This window comes from Amblyomma americanum, chromosome 6, assembly GCF_052857255.1.
Source record: "Amblyomma americanum isolate KBUSLIRL-KWMA chromosome 6, ASM5285725v1, whole genome shotgun sequence".
NCBI classification, from domain to species: domain Eukaryota; kingdom Metazoa; phylum Arthropoda; class Arachnida; order Ixodida; family Ixodidae; genus Amblyomma; species Amblyomma americanum.
Window position 1 is genome coordinate 58582316 of NC_135502.1, and position 13587 is coordinate 58595902.

Below are 13587 nucleotides of genomic sequence, written 5' to 3' on the forward strand. Positions count from 1 at the left end.
CCTTCATAGGGGCATCTTATTATGTTCAAGTGGACGCTGTCGCTTCGGTACGCCACAGGGTTACGTTACTTGGAAAGCGCGTAACTTACACTGACAGCTGAAACGACGAGCTTACTTTATCGGCGCCACACTATCGGCTGCGGATATCAGTTGAAGGCATCAAATTGGCGTCGCGGTTCAACGAGACTGGCCGGAGAGTGCGCTACATTCGCGCTCTCCTCAAACCGCCAGTTTGGTCCGACTTTACTTGAGAACAGGACATCGCCCAACCATCCGGCGCTATTAGACGCCTGCTGTTTTCTCGGTGGTTTGGCAGAGTTTAGTGGAAGATCTTGTACGTGAACGGGGCTTAGTGCGGGAGATTGCCGTGCGCGACTGCCCGTATTACTCGTGAACGTAACGCATTGCATTCCGTTTCCTGCGACCACAAGTCTGTTATAGACTTCGTAGCTAGCAGGTACAATCTCGTGAATTTCAACACAGGGCGAACTTCGGTGCAGGAACATACGAAGCCATTTTTTTTTTAGCCGCCGCGGTGGCTGAGTGGTTATTGCGCTCGGCTGCTGGCCCGAAAGACGCGGGTTCGATCCCGGCCCGCGGCGGTCGAATTTCGATGGAGGCGAAATTCTAGAGGCCCGTGTACTGTGCGATGTGAGTGCACGTTAAAGAACCCCAGGTGGTCGAAATTCCCGGAGCCCTTCACTACGGCGTCCCTCATAGGCTGAGTCGCTTTGGGACGTTAAACCTCCATAAACCAAACCAATTTTTTTTAAATGGAGCATATTTTCATCCTCGATTTTCGTTAAAAACTTTACAAATCCACCGCAAGCCTTCCCCGTCACAGTTTCGCCGAACACCCACGGGCGCCGCTTCGCCTGCTCTGCGATCTCCCCCACGCCTCTCTCCCGCCGCGTGTCCGTCCATATAGTCGCGCATCGGGGCGGCGCCATTGCACATAGCGGCCTCGGCCAGCTGCGGTCAGGAATGCGGCGTCCGCGCCCCGCTGCCGCCGCGGCTGTAACCTGATCGCGCGAGCACACGACCCCATGCCTGCGGCCGGCCGAGGGAAAGGAGGACGAGGGGTCGGTTCGGAGTCCGGCCGGCAGTGAGTCGAGACGGCTGCCTCTCGGAGGTGAAGCTACCTCGCGTGGCTCTCGCCTTTTCGACATGTCAGGCGTAACAACATCCTTGCGTCCCTGTCTTTTCGCGCTTGTTAATAAGTCGAATCTCGTTATAACGGAATAATGGTTATAACGAAGGAATGACGATTCCTCTAGGAAGCTTGATCAACACGGGCTGTAACGAAGTAATCGCCGGGCCACTTCAGCTTCGTTATAACGAGGTTCAACTGTATATCTCGAATGTGCTGACTGAGGAACTTGTTCAACTAAGGTTTTTACAAGCTGGCCTTCTCGTCTGTGTTTCGAGAATGCACCGTACTTGGACGTGGTCTAGCTGTTCACACTCCAGTCGTAAGCACGCGCAGGTTACTTTCAGAGGCGGTTGAGGTTGCTGCACGCTACGGATACGGCAGAGTGCTAAGTGACGTCGTGCTGCAGGTTACCAGAGGCGGTATATCGACGCGGCAGCGTGCTCTTGCGCATTGGTCACGTGATTAGAGACCAGTCGTGCGCGGTCTTGCGAACCGCGTCTTCGAAGCCGTCTCGTCGTGCTCTGTTGGGAAAGCTGGAACTGTGCTCAATTAAGAACGCGAGCGTTGTCTGTCTTGTGACACTTCGGCGGTGCTGGCGGCCCCAGTCGACAGAATTGGTTCGTGATCGGTACGTTGCACCTTGCTCCAGCAAAGAACCCGACATTCTAGAACGAGGGACATGTGCCAGCTATCTGCTGGCCGTCCGATTTTGCACGGTACGGCTAAGAGTCGCGGCGTTTTTATTTTTTTTTCATCGCTCCTCCGCGCACGTAAGTTACGTTGCGTGCGGTTAAACGCGTCTCAGGCATGCTGCCTCGCACTGACAGGGCTATCTCGCTTCGCTATAAGCGCGCGGCTTCCTCCGCTGTCTCGCGCGACTGACTTCCAGCCGTGTTGTCAGGCGGCCAAGACCCTCCTCTCTCTCTCTTCTTCATGCACCCAAAGCACCTGGACTGAAGGAACTCGTGGCGAGAGGATCCTACTCGTGGAGGAGCCGGCGAAAGGCCGGCGCATTCTTCCGCGTGCAGCCCTCGACCGTTGCAAAACCTCGCGCTGTGTAATGGAGGAATAATGGGCGTCTTCCGCGGCGCCGAGTTCCTTGCGTCAGGCGAAGTGAGGCGTGGTTGGCGCCTGGAAACGGTCCATCAGGTGTGACACGGTCTTTGCAGTCGCTACTCGAGACACCGAGAGAAACGGCCTTGATGGACCACCGGGCCAAATTGGGATTGCGCGCTTCCCAGTGGCGGGAGTATCGCGCCGCGCCTGCATAGCGGGCTTGCACAGTGCATGCGCGACTATTTTCGGTATCGCGCGGCGCCGTTTCGTGACGGTGGGGTGGTAGTAATAAGAGAGCTTCAACTACCCTTCCCTTATTGGACTACCGCCGATCGCTAGTGCGGTAGCGCCAAGTTAAAAAAGAAACTCTTCTTGCTCTCCGGACATGCATGCAGTGCCCGCGCGGTGCGTAGCTAGCGCCTGACAGTGGTAGCGTAGAGTTGTAGCGTAACGCGATCCGCGTTCAGGCTACCGCCATCAGCCTACGCGGGCGCTGCGCAGTGACAGGTACGAGCCCGGCGGAGCCACGTGCAGAGAGCTCCCCGCGGAAGCGAATCGTGGTTGCGGATCCCCATGCTAACTCTATTCTAAATTTTTAGCGTATACAGGTATACCGTGTAGTGCTGCCGCCAGCCGTGCATGCGCAGTGGCACTGGGAGTGCGAGATGCGCCTGCAGGTGCCTGTACGGCACGTGATTCGTCGGGGTAGTTGCGCATGCTCTGCTGGTGGCTGGCGGTAGCGGTGTACGCTAACGCTATACGCTGAAACTTTTCCAATAGACAGCGGCCGTGTAGCGCACGTGCATTGCCACGGCCACTCGACGTCATTTAGTGGAACGGTTCAGCCTACCTCCGCCGCACTACTGCTGCCGTTACAAAGTTTCGACGGAACTGCACCCGCAGATAGCTAATGCCAGTGCGTGTTTTGTTGCCCGTCGCGAACTGTGATGCATGGAACGGGCCTGTGGAGAAGGGCGCAGCGGTGCAGCCGCTGTGGCAAATTTAAAACCGGGTCGAGGCGCCCTCCCAGAGCGCGCCGACGACTTGGCGAATACGTCGTCGGCGCTCTGGTGGCGGTGGTTGTGGTGGCGGAGGGAGGGGGTCACCCCTCCCCATTCCTCTTGTGTGCGCCTGTTCCGCTGGCTTCTGTGCTGGGGCATGCGATGCGGGCAGTGCGGGCGGGAACAGCTCTCTCTCTCTCTCTCTACAGCACGCGTTTCTTTCAATTCCGCGCGTTCTCTTTTCTTGTCGTCGGCGCGTCACCGCTTTCGTGGCGCGCGGAGCTAGTCCGTCGGTAGCATTGGTGGGCGATGTTTTTTGCAAGCTAGAAAATAAAGTTCGCTGGCTGTGCACGCGTGCACCTGCCCTGGGTTCGTCGCTTTTCTTCCCATTTTCATCGTTCGTTTCTGATATAATTGCGCTAGGGTCTATTTATCTGCCTTATGTGTGAAGTGTGCATATCGGTAGGATAGTGTAATTTATTTAATCTAGTATCGCTTACTTATTCAGGAGCATCGAACGGGTTCTGCTCAGTCGTCTTTTTGAATGCGACCTGTTGTAGAGAGCTTTCTTCCCTCTCACGTCCTCGTGACACCGCTGGAAAGATAGCATGAGTGTAGTCCATCTACGGATTTTCGCGCCAGCGGCCACATCGGATCCATGCGCGGTCGTCGGTTGGCTCTCTTTATTTTATTAATTCGGACTAATTTACATTACACCACCAACTAATCCGACTTAACCCACCAGCCCACCCCAATGCACCTTAAGCCAGCCACTAATCCCACCTGAATCTATTTTCTGCGGTGGCCTGTTTCCAAAATTTGGGGGATCCTTTGGAATACTTGGGAGTTGGTCAACTTCAAAATGCTATCACATTTTCTTCTTTAAGAATGAGCTCAAGAAGGTCCCAAGTTTGTACAAACTTCCTCGATGCGCATGTTAGGATAGCTGGATAGAGTAAAAGCAGGGACAGTGACAACGCCATGGTTTACAAGAACAACAGGCTACATCAGCGTAACGTCAAAGCAAATTAAACCAATGTCCGCAGGCAAAGAGGGGTGTCCACTTCGAGGAGGTCTCGAGTAGATACAAGAAATGACTCAAAGGCCACTGCAAGCAATAGGGCCAAAGCGGTTTCACTAAGACTGGATAGCATATGGCATGACACTACTGACAACCATCCCGAGCAGGTCAAGCTGAAGAAAAGAATTCCCGGGATCCTCATTGCACATGGAATCGACGGTGACAAAATGCCACGTCCTCCTTAGTCTTCCGAAAAGGAGCTGCGTCCTACACCGTCAGACTCGTTCAGTGTCAGAGTACCCAACTGAGCGCAAACCCGCACCTGACTTTTCTGTTTTTGAGCTGCTACATTTTTTTAAAGTTTATTTTCATTATTTTGACGCGCAGAAAACAATTTTCTAGAGATTGCTCCGCAATTGCTGCTCAGGACTGGACAGGAGATCCACATACAAAAAAAAAAGAAAGGGAGAAAAATGTTGACGTCATCTGAGCTTGCTTGGAGTGGAACGGCCGATGGCCTTTTCATTTCTTGGCGTTGTCTAACTTGTAAAATCCCTGTCTTTAAAAATAAACCCTAATTTTTTTTAATCCATCGAACCGCGTTCTATCCTGTTGTTTCCAGACAATCCCGTGCGAAAAACTGCGCACGATTCTACGGACGATGCCCTGCGGGCATCTTGGGAAGCAGTGTCCAGCGGCACGCGCAGCAGGCAATGCAAATTCGAAAACTTGAGCGAAAACAGCTGAAAGAGGGGGCAACGCCCTCGCCAACCGTGACATTTTTAAGCGGACGCGGTCGACTTATCCGGGGGCGCCTCGCTTCTTGATGTCGTTTCAGCACATTGATCTTCACCGTTTTCTTCCCATTCCGCGGTCGTTGCTTGAACCTTTAAGAGCAGAAAAACTTACTATAAAGTCGAACCAGTTTTCTGACTCACATCGCGCCTCCGCCTTTCAAATGTGTATCTTCGAGGTGGTTAGCGGTGCTGGTGTAATCGTTTACGTGTTCGGCGAACACATCTCTGGTGCACAGGCTCCTTCGGATCGCGAGTATACATTGACGCACTACAGGAAGGCTTCGTAAAGTGCTGCAGGGCACAGTTGTAATGCCTGTCATATTTTGTTTTGGAAGAAAAATTAGCGCACAGACTCCTTTTCCCGGTCGACTGCGGTATATATTTGCGCCTTGGTATAATATAGCTCATGGCGCGCCGTATACAAGGGGAACAGAAACGCGTTCGGCCCCCAAGTGGGGTGGTGAAGACGCGATTGGGAGGTCTGCCAGCATGCTAGCAACGGTCGTGGCCGCCACAGGATGCATGTCGTTTTTTTTTTTGTTATCGGATATCGCCAGCCTAGGTTTTATTAAACGCCGGGAGAGGCATCTTTTCAGTTGAGAATTCACGGGGACCTTGTCTAAAAGTGGCAGCGGTAGTGTTCCGGTCGTCTTGGAAGGAACGACCTGCCGCTCTAGCCTTGCGGAGGACGTCGGCTACGGCGTCTGTGGACCTCGATGCACGGGCAGTGTTCAGGCGCGATGTCCGAAGCCTTATAACAGCGCCACTGTATACGCTGCTCTCGCTGGAAGCCCATTTCTTGGAGAAAGTGCGTAGAAGTGTCACTTTGTGGAAGGCCGGGACCGCTGCTGCTTATTATATGCAGGAGGCCCCAAACCGAGCGGAACGCGTGCGAAGTGGAGGGTGTGTCGGGCACGCGTTGGCCGGTCTCCAGAGAAACGCCGCGAGTCTTGGCGACATGCGAACACCCCCCTCTTTTTTGAGGAAGATGCCTCGCTGCGCTGCCACTCGAGACAGGCCGCGGCGTTGGGACACAGTGTGGCGCGTTGTGATACGACCGGTGGTGCCTGGGATTCGAACCGGGGCTTGGGAAACCGCGCCTCTCTCCTTTTCTACCGGCTGCCGCGTGTTGGCACCTGCCGTGGGTAGGGCTTTGCCAAATATTGTCTGCACGTTGGCAGTGTTATTTTAACGTCGCTTTGCAAGCTTTAGCTGTGCTTGTCGCAGTGTGCACCAATTACGGTGGCATCGACGACGACTGAGTGGATTTGCATGCGACACCTGAACGACCTAAATGCGACGGGCCTTGAAAGGTGTGGAACCACCACCCGTTAGTGGTGGTGAGAGTGATCGACTGGGGGAGGTTGCATAGTCATCTCCCCCCCCCCCAACCCCCAGACACACGCACACGTGCTATGGGCACTTTGGACCTGCAAACCATGTCATGCGGGGCATACACATCACTCGTCGCCACTCAGCTTAGCTGAACTGGCGCTTTCAGACGGAGTGTAAAATGTTGTCTCCGGGATTAAAAATAAAGGGGGTGGTCCGGTGGGGGGTGGAAGGGGGTGTGAACTTGCAAACACTTGTCCAGGAATCGAGCCGGGCTGCTGGCGATTGCTTGCATTTCTTCGGGGATTGCATGTCGCTTCAATCTGGCATGCTTATTACGGGACGATGCGCACGCGTTGAGTGAGGCGTTAAGAAGGCGCAGTATCGGCGTGAATGAAAGCGCACCGCGGGACAGGAGGCAGGCTGCGTTGTAGGTGGCCACGACGAGTGCGTGCTTTGAATACGAAGCGCGCTACGTCTTAGAAGCGGCGGCTCGCACGCCTGGCACGCAGTTTCGTCGTTGCGAAAGAGGCCGCGAACGTCTCGTTGCTGTGCGCTTGTAATTAGTCCCGTCTCGCGTCCTCGAACGTAAAGAGCGCCCCTCCGATTTTATTGCCGCCCAGCGTTGCGTCATTTCGTGTTTTCTCGGGGACGTTTAGCGTAACGTCGGGGCCAGCTTGCCATGAAATATAGTTTGCGAAACGGCACCTGAACGCACGGAGGTGGCACCTTCTACCGGCCTCAAGGAAAAGTTTAGCGACCTGCGGCATTAAATGATCTCCCAGCTGTGGAATCGGAGGAAGAGGCGTGTGCAGTGTCAGAAAACACCCGCAGGTTTTGCCCTTTCGTGAGCGATCTCAGTACTGCCCCGCCCCCTCCCATTTTCTCACTTTCTTGCTAAGAATATGAATATTTAATGGTATTATCGTGTATCTTTAGTGAACTTTTTTTTACGCTAGCGCAGACCGTTTGGTAACAAACGCGGGCAAGGACGTTTTAGGCCAGGTAGGAGTATTTAAGGGAAATGCATTTAAGGGAAAACGGAAGGGGGGGGGGGGGGGTGCATGGCATAATATCTATGCCGGTACATGATGCATGGAAAAGATAGCTGGCAAAGCTGGACAGAGGAGGCTGAGTGATTGTGCTTATGAAATCTGCTGAGCTAGAAGAGTGTTTAGGGTACGGCGAATGTGTATGCTTGCGTGACTATGTGTCTTTTTGTGTTGAGTCCTGGTATGAAAGGTTTTTCGGCGACGAAACACTGAACAGCTTCCACTGGGACAGTCCTTGTCTGTTTCAAGTATGTGCTGCCGGGTGCGGGATACCACCATGGAGTGATGCCCGCGGACAGTTCCGTTTCATCTCCGCTGCGCGCGCCCGCAGCATTTCCCTTATCGGCGCCGATACACAACTCCGTAGCCGCCACTGGGTGAGTGAGTGGCAGCGGCGCGACCGTGGTTGAGCCGGGCGACGTGCTGCACAAGGAGCTTGCCCCCCGTGTCGAGGGGGGCTGCGGCAACAATGTCGCCCCTAAATATAAAAGCGGTCAGCTCTGGGGAAGAAAGAGCCCTCTTCCGAGAAGGCGCAAATTTAGGCTGCCCTCCTCCTCTTCCACTCTGGCCGTCGCGTCATTTCCCCCCTCTCACGGAGCCGCCGCCGCCAGCGCTGCTGCAGTGCTGTGGGCTGGCACCACCGCCCGTTCGACGTCGTAGGAGCCCGTCTTCTCGCTCGGCTCGAGAACGCCGCTGCAGCCCGTACACTCTGAACAGAAAGGAGTAAAAAAGGCAGCAATCTCTCCGGTAGCGCACTCCCTTTTATATAAGGGATTGAGCTAGAGGACAGGTTTCTACTCCTTCTTTTACGCCCATATAGGCGTATTCGTGTTACACCGCTTGCGGCTCCTCTTTTTAATTTTTCACCGGCGCTGTCATCGGGCACGCCTCAAGCTTGGGTCGCCTGTGGGAATAGTGTTCGCTGTGCGAATTTACTGCCCCTTTCGTGAGGTCCCGGCTGAAACACTCTCAGAATCTTCGTCGTCTTCTGTGCAGTAGTGGCAGCGGTAGCTGCGAGAAGCCCACATGGTATAGGGCTGCCAGGGTCACGTGACACGCGGCATATTAAAGTGAGCTTCCAGTTCGCCTGGGTGACGCTCTCATTTAGCGGGTGCCCGCATAAGTTTTAGGGCGGCTTACTGCGCAGGTGCCGTTTACTCGCATACACTGTACTCCGTAGGTTATATATGAGTGCTGTATATATTGGACAGGGTATATTCACGTAAATTGCTGTATACCGTTGTACATACACAACAGTGCAGTGCACTGAGGAGCGCGCACGAACCCGCAAAGGGTGAGGGAAAGACGCACACACCTGTGTGCCTGCGTCTAAGGCTGTTTTTCGATGCTACGTGGATCTGCCCAAGACGGGTTCCTGCATCGGTCGCTCCATTGCGCACCTTCCGACTTCCTCGCCCAAGCGCGCGCATGGGCTCTCCGTGCATCCAGTCTCTCCCGTCCCGTACCGCTTTATTCCGAAGCGGCTTTTCTCTAGGGCCCCCCTCCAGCCAATGGCGTCGGCCGATTCTCATAAACCTGCTAGTGTCAGGATGCAGGGAGGGGACTATCTTCTTTTATCTGCCACTCCCTGCATTTTCATGCTAGCAGGCTCATGAGAGTCCGCCGGAGCCATTGGCTTGAAGGGGGCCCTTCGACGGTGAAAAGCCGCTTTGTTCTTGAGTTGTATGCGACTATGGCAGCGTAATCACGCTGTACCATGTGTACCAGCAGCCCCTCTCGGGAATGGACTTCATTCTGGTCTAAAAATAGTTATGTGGCGGTAAGGTGGACAGTTCATGGTGTGATTTCCAGCACTGCCCTGGAGCCCCCCCCCCCCCCCCCCCCATTTCTCTCTCTGGCAGGCAGGGCGAAAACGAAGGCGCGACACGGCAATCGTTCGCAGTTCTGTCGTGCCGTGGCTGGGGTGCGAGAGGCGACCACCGCTTACCCCATGCAGACATGTGGTGGTCGTCCCGCCTAGAGGTCAATAATAATAGTAATAATAATAAAATCATTATGGTCTCAACCGAATAGAATAATTCATTCCGCGAAGCTGCCGTCATTCTTCTTTTTTTCTCTGACTGCCGGCTCCTCTGTGCGCGCGAACGTCGTGTGGCTCTGGCACCCAGGCAGGGGTGAAGAACGCAGTCCGTTGCTCGAGAACCCGACGCGCTTTCAGAGCGCCCAGGTGGTCTTTTGTTCACCTGATTTCCAGCGTTCGGGTCAGTGTTTTTTCCCCTGTCTTTTCTTTATCTCGCCGGTACATATATCTGTCTTGCGTCGCTGTGCGCGACTGGCCGAAACCGGATGGCATTTCTCTGGCTTCACATTTGGCGCTGTCTCGCGTTGCTGTATGAATGAACACCCCCCCCCCCCCCCCCCCACAAAAAAAAAAATGCCGGCAGCTAGCTGTAATCGTGGGGTTGCTGGACTGCGCAGTGGAAGGCACGGACGAACTATTTCTGCCGTTTGAGCTCCCCCTTCCATTCTTTCTTCGGGGCCGTAAAGCTGTTGAGCGACAAAGGGAACGACGCGTGTGTGGGGGCAGGCGCCACGGATGAGCAGCTTGATAAGGGAGGCTGGCGCTCTAATCTCGCGACGGCGCGTTTTTTCTCAATGGCCACGTTTGTGGCTTGGCAAGGAGGCGCCCGTCTGCGGCTAGACCTCGCCTTGGGGAGGAGGGTAAGAGTGGGGTTAGGAGAGACAATCAGCGTGTGACGTTGCCTCGGCTCTGGCCGCAGCCAGGCGGTGCGACTCGAAAAGACGCACGGCTAATGTGTTTCGGGTTTCCCGCAGCGGAACGCGCTCAGCATTGTCGCACTTCGCACCGTGTATACAGGGTGTATCGTTATATTCAGTTATGTGTTTCTTCTCATAAAAAAAATGTCGTAACAATAGCAAAACACCGCTTTAGAGGTTCGGTTGTCTGGCCGGGCCCGTTTTTCTCAATGCTTGGATAACTGGCAAAGATTGTCGTTCGGTTCGTGAGCAAAGCGTTAAAACTTCCTGGACGGAAGGTGCTTGAAGAAAGTTGGCAGCGTGGGACAACCTGTCGAAATGGAGAACGCTTCGGGCTCTCTTTCTCTCTCTCTTAGACCCATCCAGAGGTTATTTAGCCGCGAAGCCTTCATGCTTTTTTCTGGCGTTCGAAAAGCGTGGTGAGTCGACGCGTTACGCATAGTATCCGCGATTGCGCAACAACCAAGTCTGCGCATTCCTCACCTCCCTGTCCTAACACACACTGACTGCTTTTGGCGAGAAACCGGGCGATTACATTCGTGCTTGTTTGGTGGCCGAGAGCGCGTGGTTTCTCAAATAACCGAGACAGAAGAGAAGGGCAGAAATGATTGGGGACTCCGTAATGGACCGAAAACGAGTCTTAACAGAAGGAGGCTTCTCTGGATGCAAACCTCGTAGGAATGCTTTAATATTTTCCATATATGCACCCAGCAGGAGAAATTTACTTGCACCAAATTTTATTCAAGCAGTGAAAACCGTGTACTGCGCGCAGTGGGGAGCATTTTGGCGCAGCTGCCGTGTTTCATAAGTCGAATGCACGTCGCCGGATAAACACTTAGCCAAGCCAGAGATATACATAGTTCAGATTGTCATTTCCGCGGTGGATGGAGTGCTTTCTAAAGAACGAACTACTACGGCGGTGCCTCTTTTCCCTGTGCGGTTGGTTTCGAGCAACCCAACGGATGCGAGTGGTATTGCGGACGTGCATCCAGCCCTGGCCGTGGCTGCAGCCACTACTGCAGTCGGCGCCCGAGCGGCGGCGGCGAGCAGTGCGCGAGCGGCGCAGTGTACGAGGCCCTCGAGTGGGAGTCCCATCGCGGTCGTGAAGATAGCGCAGTGTTTTGTGCGCTCGAGTGCGGCGAGGCGGCGGCGGCGGCGACTGATAAGCGCCGTGGTAAATAGGCGAGCCGAGGGCTGGTGGCGTCTCGGCCGCAGTCGCCATGCGTTTGCTCAAGGGGCCGAACTGCGTCCTTGCCGCCGCTTATCGACGCCTGAATGGACGCCCTCCTCCTCCCCCGCCACCTTTTACGCGCTGGAAGACGCTGTTTTTCCTTCACCCCCTCCCCTCTATCTGTTTCTTTTGTGTGCTGACTTTTGGCCCGTTTGTACTCTGCATGTCGTTACAGTGTGGCTTTTTAATTGGAGTTGAGGCAGCCTGCCTTTGACGTCATTGGCGCAGTAGCACTAACAGAGCGCCAATGAGCGGCTGGCGACGAGGACTTGCGTTGATTGCTTTGAGTTTTTCGGGGGATAGGTTTCCTGCTTGTGCCGCAAAGCCGGCTGTTTTCTGGAATAAATGGCATGGCATCACGCTTTGAAAAGTTCTCCGTCATGTGTGCGTATAGCCTAACTGGATGGGCGCGCCAGATAGCGTCGAGTTCTGAGAACCTTAATAATGCGGCGTTAGCACAGCAGTTCGCACAGACTTCCGAGCAGGCTGACACAATTCAGCAGTTTTCGTTCCCTTACAGTTCTTTCTGTGCCTCAGCGAAGGCAATCAAATCTGACGTTGCGGCCGGTTTACGTTGAGTGGTTCTATCGGTAACAATACCTTCTGACAAGACCTCTGTAACGTCACGCATTTCATGGAATAAATAAAAAGTATAGCGTGGCCCCCAGAATTACTCCTTGCTGTTTGATACCCATTCGCATTGAGGTGAGAGGAATTCCTCGAAACCGATCCAAGGGTTGTGTACACTTGAACCTCGTTATAACGAAGTTGAAGGGGCCCGGCGATTACTTCGTTGTAGCCGTAGCTTCGCTATAGGCCATGTTGACCAAGGTTTCAAGGAAGATTCTCATTCCTTCGTTATATACATTATTTCGTTACAACGAGGTTGTATCCTTTCGGCCACCGGCTAGAAAAGCTAGACCAATAATATACAAGCAAAAGTAGGAGGATTTTTCGGACGGAAGGTTGTCCTTTCCTCGTTGGCCTCTCAGTTCTCATCCTCCTCCCCTGGCTGTCATGCCCCCCTCCCACTCGATGACGTACGTAGCTCGACGAGTGATCTGGCGGCGGAATGCTCCTCATTTCTGGTCGTGCCGGCAGCAGATAAAAAGGCGGCGGCGACGATGCCCGCATAGGAGTCACGACGACGCGACAGGGTATATCCCTCTACCTCGCTCCGGCAGTCGTCGTCCGCGGCGAACAAAGGCCCGCGCTGCTTCTGCCGCCGCTCCGGAGCCGATGGGAAGAGGAGGGTTACCTTCGCGGCGGCGGCGGATATTTCTGGTTCTTCTTCGATGGTCCGCGCTCTGCCGTCGAAGATAGCCGCCGTCCCCTCCCCTCGCCCCTCAACCGCACGCGCGCGGCGGCCGTTGGCGCTGTCTTGGCAGCCGGCCCGTCGCGGCGCCAGCGTCCCGTCTCGCGCGGAGGAGGCCTGTCCGGCGGCGGCGCTCTGCGCGTGCCTTCTTCCTCCTGCCGGCGTGCCTCTGCAGCGGGAAGAAGGTGGGGAAGGCTCCGCGGACGACGAAGCTCCTCTCCTTCCCGGTGCAGCTTGCACGTGACGTCACAATCGCCACGCTGCTGGTCTGAGGGAAGCCGGTCGCGAATAAAAACCCGTGGAGGGTGCGTGCGCCAGGCGAAAGTTCTGACTGGTCGCAACGGAATGGAAAGGGAATGAGTGAAAAATAAAAGAGGACGACCGGGTGGGTTCCTAGTCCAGGGAGAAGGTCGGTGGCAAGGGAGAGACGAAAGGGAATGGCTTCGTGAGAGCGTGGCTTGTCGAGGCGGTCGACGTGACGTAAGGCTCCCTCTTGAGTCGTCGTTCCTCTATGATGCAGGGATAGCACGCCTGCGTTGCTTAGCTGCTCGTGGTTACGAATATGACCGCGATTTGTAGCCGCCTGTTGATGTCACGCATGCTTGTCAAGCTGTGAGCGATAACAGTACTGCACTATCGGATCTACGTTGCTTCGACGCCGTGGAAGCCTCTCAAAGGAGCAGAGACGCCGTATTTATATCGTTTCTCTTTTCGCTGTAAATATTGCGTACTACTTAAGTAACCCTGGAACATGAATGTGAATTGTCGGGCTTTACGTCCGGCAGCGACGCATGGACTATGAGCAACGCTGAAGCCTCTGGGCCACCGCGGCGGTTACACCCCCGCCCTGGAATATGGTGTATTACGATTACTACTGCGCCTTTTATATC

General features: G+C 54.7%; 1 protein-coding gene across 1 annotated transcript in view; it reads left to right on the forward strand.

Moving 5' to 3' along the window:
- The window catches only part of LOC144093544 (mothers against decapentaplegic homolog 6-like), a 116516-nt gene that overhangs the window by 55496 nt on the left and 47433 nt on the right, over positions 1-13587 (forward strand).